The sequence below is a fragment of the Pezoporus wallicus genome, unplaced genomic scaffold (assembly GCF_028554395.1).
Source record: "Pezoporus wallicus isolate ANWC-B61680 ecotype Strahan unplaced genomic scaffold, APGP_CSIRO_Pwel_v1 contig_6944, whole genome shotgun sequence".
In the NCBI taxonomy this organism is placed as follows: domain Eukaryota; kingdom Metazoa; phylum Chordata; class Aves; order Psittaciformes; family Psittacidae; genus Pezoporus; species Pezoporus wallicus.
This window is the reverse complement of record NW_026636656.1, coordinates 2,388,279-2,394,837: the sequence shown is the minus strand read 5'-3', so window position 1 is coordinate 2,394,837 and position 6,559 is coordinate 2,388,279.

The window sequence follows — 6,559 nt, the reverse complement described above, 5'->3', positions numbered from 1 at the left end:
TTTATGTCTTCAGTTGTTAGAATGATTGCTGAGAAACTTAACCAAACAATTCCCTATGGGCAAAGCTGTGCATACATATGGTGCCCAGTTTTGTTCTTGATGCGTTGTCTACTTGTTTAGACATTTCAGATGAAAAGAAGAGGAAAAATGGTGTGTAATAATAAGCCACTGATAATGGATTTTTATTAAGTCCAGCTTTAGAATAAAAATCTGAGGCTATAGTAAAGTTGCCTTTTTAAATGTACTTTTAAAATCTTTTAAAAAGAAAAATTTTCACTGTCATAACCTTGTTGTGTCACAGAGAGAAGGTGAAAACACAGAGAAATGCTGCAGTGAGGCATGTACACATTTCTAACTCTGTTGTTCTAGTGTGGCGAAGAACCAGATCAGATACACAACACTAAATGGTTGTCACAAATGTCGTGCTTTTATTAAGTTTACAAATGGGGAGTACTAGCTATACTCATTTAAATGTGAAAAGAATTTATTGTCTTTTTTGAGGGGTCCCTCAAAATACTTGAATACAGGTTTGTCTTCAAATCTATACTCTGGCAATGCTACATAAACTCTCAAATTGTTTGATTCATTGTGGACACTGTACCAGAGTGTTTCCTGAAATACAGAGAATTACATCTATTATGGTACTTCTAGATTAATCTATTAGAACAGTCTTATCTAGCTCCCCTATAGATTTTTCCTCCTCTAGCAGATCTCATTCCTAATACAACTTTATAATAGTCCATCAACAATTAACAGCTGTTCGTTTAGTTTTTTAAAATATTTCAGTTTGGCCCTTTTTTGTCAGCCATATAAAAAGCAGAGGATTTGTCACTTCACAGAGGATTCTTTGCAGGGTTTTGGTATAAGTTCATTTTGGCTCAGTGGGCTTCCTGCTCTTTATCTTTTTTAATACATCCTGTGTTCTGTTTGCAAGTCAGATATCACTTCACTGCACTGTGATTTCACCTATCAATTTATTAATCTCTGTTGAATGAACTAGTCACTATATAAAGAATATATATCTAATACATAAGCTGTTTAATATTCAGCACCAAAAAAAGCAGTCTTGAAAGATTAATGCTTTAAGTAGCAGTTATAACATATTTGGGGCAGTGTTTATCACTTTAGCTCAAACTCTAAAATTCTCCATGCGCTGTGAACAGAAAAGATTTATGGAGTGCTCAATCATACCAAATTGGAAAATACCTCTCTCTCCCTTCTTTGTAAGGCATTTCTGGACCCCCTGGAACACCAGTGTTAACCAAGGTGCATTTAGATTGTTCATTAAAGTTACCATATGGAAAAGCTCAGCTCTCATGATCTCTGTGAATGGCTTGTGTTAATCATCTCATTAGAAGCAAGCAACTCCAAGATGGCTGAGTTGTGAAAACACTGGCTTTTCAAGACCAGACACAGAGGGTTAGCTTCAGATTTAGTTTTAGGAAGAATTAAAGTGGGAACCTTATTTCAGTTCCTGATTCTTGCTATCATTTATTTGATTTAAATGCCTTTGTTATATGTGACTGTAGCCCAAAAAAGTAGCTTTTAGTTTTGTATTTTCTAACATTTGTATCCTGTTAACATAATTCACTACATAACTAGATGACCATGTCATATAACAGTTCTTTTTTTGCACTGCTTATGTGAATTCGGTTAAAATAATTGAGTTGCTGAAAAAATAGTCAATATATATTCACATTAATCTCGATGCAGTAAAAATATGATGAAGCAATCCTTGTGCATTTCCAGGATCTAAAATATCCTGTTTTCTGCATTTCTGGGGTATTTTTCTTGGCACATTAGTTCATGTTTTTTGCTACCTTTAAAATGCTTCCATGATGATTTTGGATTTGTCAAATGTTATTTATTTCATATACACTTGTAAGTATCCAGGAACTTACTGTCATGACAAATTATATTTGCTGCCCTTTATTATCAGTGTTCTCAATGCCTGTTTAGTATTGATGACTATATGATTTCACATTCTCCCAGTACTGCTTTCAGAGTTGCAGAAATCACACTCCTGTCAAGCATTGTTGGTATTGAAGACAGCTGACCTGATTGACTTCAAATGATCATTGAACTTACTTAGAAATCAGTGAACTCCAGAGCGCATGATAAGAATATGTAGTTTTCTTCATTTTATGTACAGCTAATTCATTAAAGTCTGTGAAGACTTTTTTCTTATTAAAATGTACAGTGACATTTACAAATAGCATGAAATGAATGTCCTCCTTTCTTTTTTTTTTTTTTTTCTTGCACTGTTGCTTTCTGGTAGAGAACAAGTTATACTGAAATTGACTTTTTGTCAGCTTAATAAATATTAATCTTTTGGATGCAGCCAAGCATCACCCTGCATGATCCATCTTTAAAGGTAAAATAGTTTTGCAGGAAGGTCACAATTTGTTTATTGTTCATGTATTCTTTCATCTTTGGAGAGGAATCATTATGTAAACATTGAGAGCATTCATGGATTGATAAAAAGATGTTGTGGGTTATCTGCTTACAAGTTTAAACTGGTAACATCCATAAAGCTGCCAATAATATAGTGAGGCAATTTTTCTTCATTTTCTTTAGTGACTGATACTTTTTAAGATTTTTTCAATGTGGAACGATTCAATTCCATTAAATGAGTCTATGGAGACATCTAATGATGTGCTTATTTAAGTATATTCTTTAACAATTATATTTAATATCTGTAGATTTGCCCCAATGTAAAAGTGGCCTGACATCTAACTTGGATCAACATTATTCAGTTGTCAATCTAATAATACTTTCAAGACCAACACAGTTATGCATTCTTAACATTTGGAACAGTTTCAGAAATAAAATCTTTAGTAGGCTTTCAAACTGAACGCAGGCCAAGTGCATTCCAATTTCCCAAAGGCAAGGTTCAACCCCCTTTGCGCTCTCTGTAGACATGATAAAGTCTAAGTGATAGGAGAAGAAGGACCATGACAGGCGGAGTTTGTGATATATTTTGTTATTTAATTTTTGAAGTGCCTTCTTTAATCCACATCAGAATTAATCAAAATCAAATCAATCCATAGAGACAGAAACAAACTTCAAATTGAAAATAACAGCAGTGTTGCCTTTGGCCAGCAGCCTTTAAATAATATTTCCTGCAAGCTTCTATTAAAAGTGAGACCATTATGTCTTTTTGTTTATTTGTTTTAAATTAATCCTGTACCTGTATTCCAGGATAAATGCAAACATGTAAAATGGTTTGAGAAGGATGAAAAATCTGATTTGTCCTTGTTAAGATGAGTTGAGCTCTTTGCATTCATTTACTGGTTTTGGTCAAAGAATTCAAAGTTGTCTTAAAAGCTTTCCACAGAAAACAGAGAGATATTTCTTTCTATTTTCAGCACACTAATTGCAGTAATCTTACTTTTCTGGTTTCAAATCAGCTCAGTTTTCAAGTGCAGCTCAGTTTATCATAAAATGCTTGTTAATGGGCAACTAATATTGCCTAGTGGATAAGAACCTTATTGAAAAGCGTGTTGCAGGAGGAAAGAGTTTTTCAAACAAAACTTGTTTTCTTGCTCTGATGTTCTATAAGATAAATAAAAACATATTTTTCATAACTTACAGAAAATTTCAGAATACTAGAATTTTGAAGTTTTTTTTTAATTTCTACTAGAGTTAGTATTTAAGACAGTTCCTTTGAAAGTGGTGTTGGGTAAAGTCCCATTTTATAAATAAATGGGACATCTCCACAGTCTAGAAATGCATTATCACAAATGCAGGAGCTTCCTGGGAAAACCCATCAGCATTTGCCTTAGAAAGAATCATTTACACTATATCTGGGCCTCACATCTCTGTCTTTGAATGTTATGTGCCTGCTCTGAACTTAAGCTGAACAGATAGAAGATCGCTTTCACCCACACATGCAAACTGGAAGGATGCAGCAGCTGCAGAGCAGCATGTGCTTTTGAAAGTTGTTAGAATAAGGTTAACAATACCCAACACACAACAGTTTGCTGCTGAAACTAGTTTATTAGAAATTGTGAGGAGGGTGACAGAAGTGTTTGCAGCTCCTCTCCAGGGACCTGAGTCAGCAAATCATATATAACCCTTACTCCTTGCCTTAGTGTAAGCCTCAGCCCTTTCAGAGGATGAGAGCAGTACTTCATTTTCAAGCAGACTGTCTAAAGAGTAGGTGAGGCAAACAGTGCTGGAAGAACCCTTGTTTGCACAGTAGGTGCTGGAGATGTGACAGACCAAAAGTTCCAGAGTTGCCTCTTCCAGATCTCAGCAGAATATGCTAGCCTCACTCTTTTGCCCTTCCTATTCTGCCTTCATTAGAACTAGACTTTCCTCACAGGCCTAGGAAACTCAGTATTTTCCAACAAGAGGTTTGCCATCTATTCCCAGCCAATTCATTATTACAGTGCTTCTTACACTGACCACTCTCTGGTTTTCTTTCTGTAAGAAAAAAAAAAAGCCACTGTTTACAGCAGAACTTAAGTTGCAAATGTTTTATAAAACATGGCATACTTAGAGTTTATTAAATGCCAAGAGACATGATTTAATAACTTCTTAATATTTTTAGGTTGGGTTTTTTTTCCCTATTTACTGCAGTAAAAAGAAATAGTACACAGCAATTTAGTTAGGCAGACCTTTTCCTGTAATCATTGCTCACTGAACTTCATAGTTTATCAGCACATGAAAAACATAATTGAAAAATATATGTCTATAAACTAGGTGTAAACCTAGTTTTTTTTTTTCTCTATGTGCAGTTAGACTGTAGAGGGAAAAGAGGGAAAATACATGACAATTGATCCTTCATTTACCAGTGAAAAATTGATATTGACTCAATTTTCCCCCAATTTCCATCAATATACTTTCTAGTACTTCACACAATGTAATTATTTGATGTGATACTGCATTGCAAATTCATATATTATTTGTCATTCATATATAGTGTATCTTAGTATATATGGTCTTAAGATCGGTTCAGCTTTTTACCTTCCATACTTATTTGAACTTTGAAAAAAAACAACACATTAATTTCTTTTGCTTTTATTCTCCTACTGAGAGGGTTTTTTTTAAAACCAAGTTTAACTTATTAAACCTTATTGTAGTTTTCTTTCCTCATTAGAACTCTTAATTTAGCAAGGTTTGACTTTCATAACCTGCTTACTTCTGCCTGCCAGAAATAGAAAATAAAAGTCTTTTAATGAAGGCTCAGAAATTCAACCAAAATCGTCAGATTTTGGACACTGTTGAAGTTAAAGAAATTTGGCTTCATACTGAAGGGTATGAAAACAAACAAGAAGGATGTTTCTCATTTGTTAGTTTGTGGACAGAATATCAAATGCACACACACACAAAAGGTGTGTTTATGTGAGAGAAACTGAATATACGGAAGTAAACAATGTTTGAACAAATAAACCAGTCTAAATGGGAATTCAAAGTAAATCACTGTAACAAAATCTGCGGTAATGATAAATTTATAAACAGTTTTATTTTGTTTTCTTTAAAGAGTGCCTGTAAAAAAAATGAGGAATTAAAGTACAGGGTTTGCCAAATACATGACATTAAAACGTTTTTGAACATAAACTTCCGTTTAGTCTGAACTCCAAGTATTTCAGCTAAATGGCTGATGTTTCTTCTTAATGCCATTCCTACTTTTTAGCGTCTAATTGACTTTTGCTTTATGTTCCAAATAATGAAATAGTACATTAAATGTGAGAAAAGAATGGCAAAACTTCTTACATCACAGTTTGTTTTTCATGAGATGAAGTTCCCCTGTGAGTTAAGACAAAATTCACTGTAAATAAATCAAAGACCTTCTTTCCTCAGTTAAAATTGCAACATAGTCATTAATGGTACTCTTAAAATGACATTATAGGTAAACGAGTTTCTCTTTTCTTTTATTAATCTTTCCACATATTTATAGACATCATAGCAATTATCAGTGTCCTGAATATAAATAATAAATATTATCCTTGATTTTCTACTTTCTGAAACCCCAGGAGCACATATAAAACTACAGTGGTTTTGGGCCTTAAAATAATAGCTTTCTCATGTTCAGAACACATCTAGTTACAAAATGAGATGTGAGGGACTACCCTTTCTAAGATAAATATCCATGTGTTAAAAAAGGTGATCTTACCTGCCCCTTAATGTTGTGCTGCCCATCCTAGAGAACCATACCAGTTTAGTTTTACCTGCCAGTTTCTCACATCAATTTGAGTTACAGTTCTGCTCTTGTAGATGGAAACACACAGATTTTATTCCAATCCAATTAGCTGTATTGTGCTCTTCAGAAGAAAAGGGTTCCTCCAAGACAGGACTGCATAGAGTAATGAACTGGATTACACCTGGATTAGAGTTGGAATAATTTAGACTTTTCCTGAGACTCAAAGCAATTCCTTCCAGGTATGAGGGAAGGCTGATATGTCATGGTATTATCTTCCTTCTCCAAACTGCTAACAGGCGAAGAAATTATAAGGCCTTCTTTTCTAACACAGTGAACAGTTTAAAGTGTTCCTTTTCCATAGAAGAGGAAATATTGATATGTGAAAAGCACAAATACATAAATTGGCTTAAA